Below are 9,141 nucleotides of genomic sequence, written 5' to 3'. Positions count from 1 at the left end.
AGCCAGAGTGAAGCGCTGTTGGAAGAAAACTGTCAAATACAGAGCAGCGCTGCAAAGCAGCTGCATATTCATTGAGGACTGGCTCTCATGGATATTTTCAACCGCGACACCTAACCTTTGCCAGTCTGCAAAGCTGTGACTTCTGAATGTAAAGCGTTCTTGTGAGCAACGCACCTATAATTATTATGTGATGATAGACCAAGAGCAAAGGAAACAAAATTTATTCAAGATAAACAAAAAAAAAAGTGCAATGCAATGTTCAACTGCTGCAATATATTATAAAATGTTAAACAATGCTTTATCCTCCAGTCAAACACATTGCAACTGTGCTTTAGTGTAATTGCCTAATTTAAAACTGGATTTGTGAAACTGTTTCTGTAGGTCATTTTGAAATAAAATTAAAACAAATATTTGCAGAAAGTGAAATAATGTTCTGCCTCTAGGGTTACTTCTATTTCCCCATAAACTATCATGCAACAGCCATCAGCAAATCAGGCTCATTCACTGAACTTTTGCACATGCTCAGTATAAATAGGTGCCTTAGAAAGTATGCATATAAAAAGAATATGTACAATTGATAATGGAAGTTAGATTTTTTTTTTTTAATTGCATGTTCTATATGCATCATGAAAAATTTGACTTTAGCATCCCTTTAAGTATGGTTTAAATTAAAGCAATGTAAACATGAACATGCTCCCATTGGAGAAGGGGGTGGTGAGGTACTAAAATGTTAATTTTCCACTGTTGTAAGCATTGGTCTTTCAGTAAGTATTGGTTTGAGTATACAGTGAGAAGATAAAGAGGACTGTGTATATATAGATAAGATGGCTGCACTACCTGCAAGCTCAGCCCATTTAAAAGGGTCATTAAACCCCAAACTTTTCTTTCATGATTCAGATAGCGGATATGTTAAAAAGTTTCCAATTTACTGCTATTATCAATTTATTTTCATTCTCATGTTATTCTTTGTTGAAGATACCTAGGTAGCGTGAACATGCCTGAAGCACTACACAACAGGAAATAGTGCTGCCATCTAGTGCCCCTGCTAATGTAAAACATTGTTGCAAAACTGCTGCAGACACGTGCACACTCTTGAGCTTACATTTTTGCTTTTCCACAAAGGATAACAAGAAAACTAAGAATATTTGCTAATAGAAGTAAAATTAGAAAGTTGTTTAAAATGTTATGTTCTATATAAATCATGAAAGAAAAAAAAATTGGGTTTTAGGTCGCTTTAATTGGTTGTTGATTCAGTTAGCAGAAATGTTATTTCATATACAAAAGAAACCGAAATGCATCATTTCAACAACATTTTAAACTCTGCAGCTGGTATAACAAACCACTAAAACACATAAGTGAAAATATTTTTTTACCAGTATACTGTTCCTTTAAAATTTAACCAGTAAGGTGTATTTATACTGGAACTAAGAAACATCACTCTAGATAAGGCCTATTAAAATAAATTAAATAAGCAGTACATAAAGCATCAGACCAGGAACAGTAAATTACTAAATAAATGGAGCAGAGTTTAATATAGGATCAGCACAGCCTTGCACATTGCTGGTATCTGCAGACAAAGGACACAGAGTGGATAGCCAGTTTCTCTAAACTTGTTTACAAAAGCACGTATACATAGAGTTAGAGAAAAAGTTATTCTATGGGGTCTTAATATAGTGTAGCAATGTTGTTAACCTGCTTGTTATGCAGTAAATCATTTCTGCATTTAGGTGTTAAATAACAGCTGTAAGATACAATAGTGTCATACAGATGTCCAAGACTTTACAAAAAAAAAAAAAAAAGTCAGATTAAAAAAAGATTCTAAAAATTCTATCTACTCTTATACTGCCTCACACTATTAACTGAAAATGATTAACCAGGGCATTTATTTTATATATTTTTTGGGGTGTTTTAGAAAAATGGCCTTATGACCCCAAAGGAAATGTTTGGTTTTGTACAAAAGTAAAAAATAATTTAGGGCACAGTCCTAATTCTGTCTTTGGAGCAAGTAACGCCAAGGATCAAGTCAAAGTTGTTTTGTATTTGTTTGGTTTTTTTACTTAAACTAAATCTTTACTTGCAAATTTCAGGTTCCTTAACTATTAAGGGTATCATTTGTCTGCCAAAACCTGAAGTACAGTTAACAGCAATAAATTATATAACATGAGTGTCAACTTTTTAGTCTTGTATCTTGAGAGCTTAACAAAAATACTAATTTTGAGTTTACCTCTAAATTCTGCAGCAGCCCTCTATGCAGAATTTCTATGTACTGTACATTTAATAATATCTGGGGAAGGGTAAGTTGAATATCTCAATTTATAGATGATCAGAATTTGCTACTCGTGCACCCAAAATTGATTTAATACTTTGACTTATGGATAATGTCCAAGCATGCTTTGTCCAGGACAAAGTGGGATAAGTTCATTAGTCATGCATCTCCCCATCCTCCTTTCCAAAGTCCCAAAGTCTCTACAAATCAATGACCTGTATGCAGAACTTGTTATGCTGCTTATAACATTTGGGTGGTCTCTGTTTCAAAAAGATAGAGTCCTGCTGCATTATGTCTTCAGCATATATCCTGCATCAAATGTCTTCTGTAGTTTGATACCTGGTAAAAAAATAAAAAAATAAGTCAGCATGAATATTTGGGAATGTGCCCCAAAAAAAAAAAAAAAAAAAAAAAAAAAGGACATGAAACCAAATCCCCCCCCCTCCCATGATTTAGATATAAGTAAATTGGAAAAAGGAGTCTATCTAATTTGTTTTATTCTCTTGGTATCCTTTTTTGAAGGAGCAACAATACACTACTGGGAGCTAGCTAAAAGGCAATGACAAAAAGGCATATATGTACAGCCACCAGTCAGCAGCTTCCGAGCCTACCTAGGTGTCAGGGTACCTGTGAATAGTATTAAATAAACTACATATGTATCAAATAAATTTTGATATTTTATGTCCGGTAAGATCTCCTCTGACATGAATTGAGTGGGCTATGGCCACAACATACCAAACCCCTTTTCCCGATTACAGAAAATCAGAGAACAAAGGAATTGGTTTCAGATCACCACTGACCCCCTCACTGCTCAAGACATCTAAGAGAGCAAAAGGGAGACATTTGTTTCAATTAGTGAAATTGACGAACCCCTGCAATGAGAGTCTGTCTACAATATTAAAAGGGACATGAAACCCAAATTTTTTCTTTCATGATTTAGAAAGAGCATACAATTATTAACAACTTTCTAATTTACTTCTATTATCTAATTTGCTTCATTCTCTTGATATTCTTTGCTGAAAAGCATATCTAGATATGCTTAGTAGCTGCTGATTGGTAGCTGCACATAGATGCCTCCTGTGATTGGTTCACCGTGTGCATTGCTATTTCTTCATTAAAGTATATCTAAAGAATGAAGCAAATTAGGTAATAGAAGTAAATTGGAATGTTGTTTAAAATTGTATTCTCTACCTTAATCATGAAAGAAAATGTTTGGGTATAGTGTCCCTTTAAACTCTTTTGAAGCTTAAGTGTATGCAGAGAAAAAACAGTTTGACAGGGAAAGTGACCATTCACACTTCAACGCAAATTGGTATATGCTGAGTTTTCAATAAACATCCTCCCCAGACTTGGTGACAACTTAGATTTTAAAATAGCAGAATTTATCGCATAAGATACCTTTAAATCTAAAGTGAATATATAACTGTCTATTTTAAGTGTTTGATCAACTTACTTCAGAACATTGTTTCTTTCATTTCAGACCGAGGAGCAAACAGTAAAATGTCCCATAAATTATATATAAATTGTGTTTAAATGCACTCAAAATAACACTATCAAGAGATGTGGTCTATATTTATATTGAAAAAGGAATGAGACTCCAATAAGCATATTTTAATATAGAATTGATAATATACTCATTTATTTATCTCAAATTGTACATTTTTAATGATATTAGATGTTACCATATGTACTAAACATATAAATATATTAATATCAGAAAATAGTGAGTATATTAAATATACATTTGAAAAGATATAGTAAGCTGTTAACAGTGTCGAAAATGAAACTATTAGTCTGTCTACTGCCCCCAATGGCCTAAATCCAGTATTAAAACCAAAAGCTATTTGGCTGCTCAGGGAGACGTTTCTCAAATAGCCAATGATATGTTCAGCTCCGAGGGCCTATCAAACTCTTGTGGGAATGATTAAAGAAAAGAAGGGAGGGGTTAATCTTGAATAAGAACACACACTAGACAAAAGGGACAGACTCAAAAAAGCATAACCTTTGAAGAGAGAAACACACAGGTTTTGTGCCAAGTATATTCTCTGCCATTTTGGGACACTGAGAATAGAAAGAAAAGTTTTGAGGCCTGTACCCTTGCAATAGTGGACTAAATTCTTCTTAGATGACCCACAAGAAATTCTGAAAGCTGAACACTAATTTGGTTATGTGGTAATGCATATGGTGCTAATTTAATATTGTAAAGCAAATACATTCATTGTGGCTACAGTTTAAAATACCAGCTTCAATTAAAGAGCATATATGGTATTTTAAATTTATTTTCATAGTCCTGTGTAGTTTAGAACTAGTCACATTAATGCTAAATAATTTTGTTTGCTAGTCTTTTGTATTTTATATCTCTAAGTCAGGCTTATTATTGTCAAATTTCATATAAATTGGTTATTGTGGTTAAATCTCTGATTGTTGTAAATTAAGCAGAGTATGCTTGTAATCCATATTGGGCATTAAATTAGCGTTATTGGCTAATTATAGAAGATTCTGGTATTTTAATGTGATTCATTGTAAGTAAGATAAATTTTAAAGATACAGTATATATTTTGTTTATGATCTGTTCTATAGAATATTGTAACGGAATAAGTGTGCATAATTGATTCATAATCTAGTTTCTACATAAATATAATTCAGTGTGTATATAATTTTAACTAATATAAGAATTTAGGAATTCTAATTTTTAATTGTTTTGTATATAAATTTTAATTGGAGGTTATTTTAAAGAATAAATAAATTATATTTATAACCTGGTATATACCTACATAGGTATACTTTCAAAGGATACAAAGAGAACAAAAACAATTAGATCATGTAAATACTTTCGAAAGTATTTGAAAATTGTGTGCTTTATCTGAATCATAAAAAATATATGGGTTTCATGTCCCTTTAACACTCCACGCTCAGTCCAATTATTTCACAATAAAAAGGATCTCAAAATCTCTAGCAAGGGTTGTTTGGTATTTAGGGGGCTATATAAATTAATATATTAACCATTTATTTTTAAAGCATGGAAACGTATCCCTAGAGTAAATTACAGTTGTAAAGCTTTCTCCCTCACTCATGTAGGTCTGCACAGTGGATCCAATAAACTGCCTAGCCAAAATTACTGTGCAATAAGCAGAAACTAGAGACATGAAAACTCATTTTCTATACTTCATGTGTCAACCACAGTAGTGGATATTGTACCTTAGACTTGAGAACAGTAACAGGACATTAAGTGGATGGGGAATGCAACATCAGAATTGATCCTACTCAGATACTATGTGAGCTTTACCTTTCTAATGAAATGTCAATTTGTTTTGTTTATTTAGCTATTAAATCAAACCAATACACATCTTACAAGGAACATGAAACCCAAAATGTTTCTTGCATGATTCAGATAGAAGATACAATTTTAAACAACTTTCTAATGTACTTGTATTATTTAATCCGTTTCATTCTCTTGGTATCATTTGTTGAAGGAGCAGCAATGCCCTAATGGTTTCTAACTGAACACATGGGTGAGCCAATCACAATCGATATATATATGTAATCACCAGCTAGAACCTAGGTTCTCTGTTGCTCCTGAGTTTGCTTAAACCTTTCATCAAAGGATAACAAGAGAAGGAAGCACATTAAATAATAGAAGTAAATTGGAAAGTTGTTAACAATTCTATTCTCTATCTGAATCAAGAAAGAAATTTTTTGGTTTCATGTCCCTTTAACCCCTTAACGACCAAGGATGTGCAGGGTACATGCTAAAAAAAAAAAAAAAAAAGACAGTTAATGCCCGAGGACGTACTCTGCACGTCCTCGGTCTGGAAAGCAGCTGGAAGCGATCCTGCTCGCTTCCAGCTGCTTTCCGGTTATTGCAGTGATGCCTCGATATCGAGGCATTTTGCAGTAACCATTTTTAGCCATCCGATGCAGAGAGGGCCACTCTGTGGCCCTCTCTGCATCGGACATCGATGGCTATGCTCGTTGGTGGGTGGGAGGCGGCCATCGATGGCCCTTGTGATGCGGAGGGGGGCGGGCGCGTGCACTTTGGGTTGTCTACTACACTACATTAAAGCTAAAATTAACCCTACAAGCTCCCTAATTAACCCCTTCACTGCTGGGCATAATACACGTGTGGTGCGCAGCAGTATTTAACGGCCTTCTAATTACCAAAAAGCAACACCAAAGCCATACATGTCTGCTATTTCTGAAGAAAGGGGATCCCAGAGAAGCATTTACAACCATTTGTGCCATAATTGCACAAGCTGTTTGTAAATAATTTCAGTGAGAAACCTAAAATTGTGAAAAATGTAACTTTTTTAATTTGATCGCATTTGGCAGTGAAATGGTGGCATGAAATATGCCAAAATGGGTCTAGATCAATACTTGGGGTTGTCTACTACACTAAAGCTAAAATTAACCCTAGAAGCTCCCTAATTAACCCATTCACTGCTGGGCATAATACACGTGTGGTGCGCAGTGGCATTTAGCAGCCTTCTAATTACCAAAAAGCAAAGCCAAAGCCATATATGTCTGCTATTTATGAACAAAGGGGATCCCAGAGATGCATTTACAACCATTTATGCCATAATTCCAAAAGTTGTTTGTAAATAATTTCGGTGACAAACCTAAAGTTTGTAAAAAAAATTGCGAAAAAAGTGAACAATTTTTTTTTATTTGATCGTATTTGGCGGTGAAATGGTGGCATGAAATATGCCAAAATGGGTCTAGATCAATACTTTGGGATGTCTTCTAAAAAAAAATATATACATGTCAAGGGATATTCAGGGATTCCTGACAAATATCAGTGTTCCAATGTAACTAGCCCTAATTTTGAAAAAAAGTGGTTTGGAAATAGCAAAGTGCTACTTGTATTTATGGCCCTATAACTTGCAAAAAAATCAAAGAACATGTAAACATTGGGTATTTCTAAACTCAGGACAAAATTTAGAAACTATTTAGCATATGTGTTTTTTGGTGGTTGTAGATGTGCAACATATTTTGGCGGTCAAAGATAGAAAAAGTGTGTTTTTTCCATTTTTTCATCATATTTTGTATTTTTTTTTTTTAATAGCAAAATATAAAAGATATGATGAAAATAATGGTAGATTTTGAAAGTCCATTTAATGGCGAGAAAAACGGTATATAATATGTGTGGGTACAGTAAATGAGTAAGAGGGAAATTACAGCTAAACACAAACACTGCAAAAATGTAAAAATAGCCTTGGTCCCAAACGGACAGAAAATGGAAAAGTGCTGTGGTCATTAACCCCTTAACGACCGACGACGTATGCCATACGTCCTCAAAAAAAAAGCACTTAACGACCGAGGACGTATGGCATACGTCGTCGGTTTAACAGAGCACTGGAAGCGATCGAAATCGCTTCCAGCTGCTCTAACAGTATTGCAGGCTTGCCTTGAGGTCTAGGCATCCTGCAATACTGTTCCCGAGTGCCGGGACCGGATTGATCACTCCCCCACGAGTGATCACTTCCGGTTTCGCTCCACGTGGAGCCCGGCAGTGTTTCAGAGCATCGGAAGCGATCGGACACGTTTCCGATGCTCTGCTTGTTTGCTAAGTGCCTCGGTGGGTCGAGGCACTTAGTTAGTTGTAAATTAAAATAAAAAAATAAATAAAAATAAAAACGATTAAAATAAAAAAAACACTAAATAGCCCCCTTCACTAGGCATCCAAGATGGCGATGCCCAGTGCATCATGGGGCCTCTGGGGGTGTCCCTAGCCTGCATCATCATAGGGGCAAGCTAGGGTCACCCAATCTGAGCCTCCCACCCTAAAAAAAATAATAATAATAAAATACCCCATTTGTCTGATCATGTCAATATTTGTAAATATTGACTATGATCAGTGTGGATCTCCCTCCCTCTCCTCACTTGCCATTTTGTTGGAGAGAGAGAGAGACCTGTATTTAGCAGAGAGAGAGATTTATTTCTTTTATTTGTTAAAAAATATAGAACCAAAGGCTCTTTTCAGAGCCATTAACCCCTAGCTTGCCAGTGATCACTATATATCACTGGCAGTAACATAGGTGCACTTTTTTTTGCTGCATTTTGCTGTCTGTGCGTTTTTTGAGGGGTTAATTTTGTTGTTGTAATTTTTTAAAAACCCAAAGGCTCTTTTCAGAAACATTTAGTTAATTTAATTTAATTTTCAGAGCCATTAACCCCTAGCTTGCCAGTGATCGCTATATATCACTGGCAGTAGCAAAGGTGCACTTTTTTTTTTGCTGCATTTTGCTGTCTGTGCATTTTTTTAGGGGTTAATTTTGTTGTTGTAATTTTTTAAAAACCCAAAGGCTCTTTTCAGAAACATTTAGTTAATTTAATTTAATTTTCAGAGCCATTAACCCCTAGCTTGCCAGTGATCGCTATATATCACTGGCAGTAGCAAAGGTGCACTTTTTTTTTTGCTGCATTTTGCTGTCTGTGCATTTGTTTAGGGGTTAATTTTGTTGTTGTAATTTTTTAAAAACCCAAAGGCTCTTTTCAGAAACATTTAGTTAATTTAATTTAATTTTCAGAGCCATTAACCCCTAGCTTGCCAGTGATCGCTATAAATCACTGGCAGTTGCATAGCTGTACTTTTTTGCTGTCTGTGCATTTTTTTTAGGGGTTAATTTTGTTGTTGTAATTTTTTAAAAACCCAAAGGCTCTTTTCAGAAACATTTAGTTAATTTAATTTAATTTTCAGAGCCATTAACCTCTAGCTTGCCAGTGATCGCTATAAATCACTGGCAGTAGCATAGCTGTACTTTTTTGCTAGTTAATTTAGTTAATTAATTTAGTTAATTTAATTTTTTTTAGTAATTGTTTTCTGCGATACAAAAATGTCACAGAAAAGATATAGTGCTGAGGAGGCGTATGCCATC

General features: G+C 34.7%; 1 protein-coding gene across 1 annotated transcript in view; it reads right to left on the bottom strand.

Annotated features, from left to right (window-relative positions):
• Positions 1-204: 204 nt before the first annotated feature.
• The window catches only part of MBD3 (methyl-CpG binding domain protein 3), a 50,238-nt gene continuing 41,301 nt past the window's right edge, over positions 205-9,141 (bottom strand). The window contains exon 7 of the mRNA XM_053703101.1: positions 205-2,605. The gene's annotated coding sequence lies outside the window, so the exon portion shown is untranslated. The remainder of the gene's footprint in view (positions 2,606-9,141) is intronic.

Source organism: Bombina bombina, chromosome 2 (assembly GCF_027579735.1).
Source record: "Bombina bombina isolate aBomBom1 chromosome 2, aBomBom1.pri, whole genome shotgun sequence".
Taxonomy (NCBI): Eukaryota; Metazoa; Chordata; class Amphibia; order Anura; family Bombinatoridae; genus Bombina; species Bombina bombina.
The sequence above is the reverse complement of the archived record's forward strand: the minus strand, read 5'-3'. Positions and strand labels throughout refer to the sequence as shown.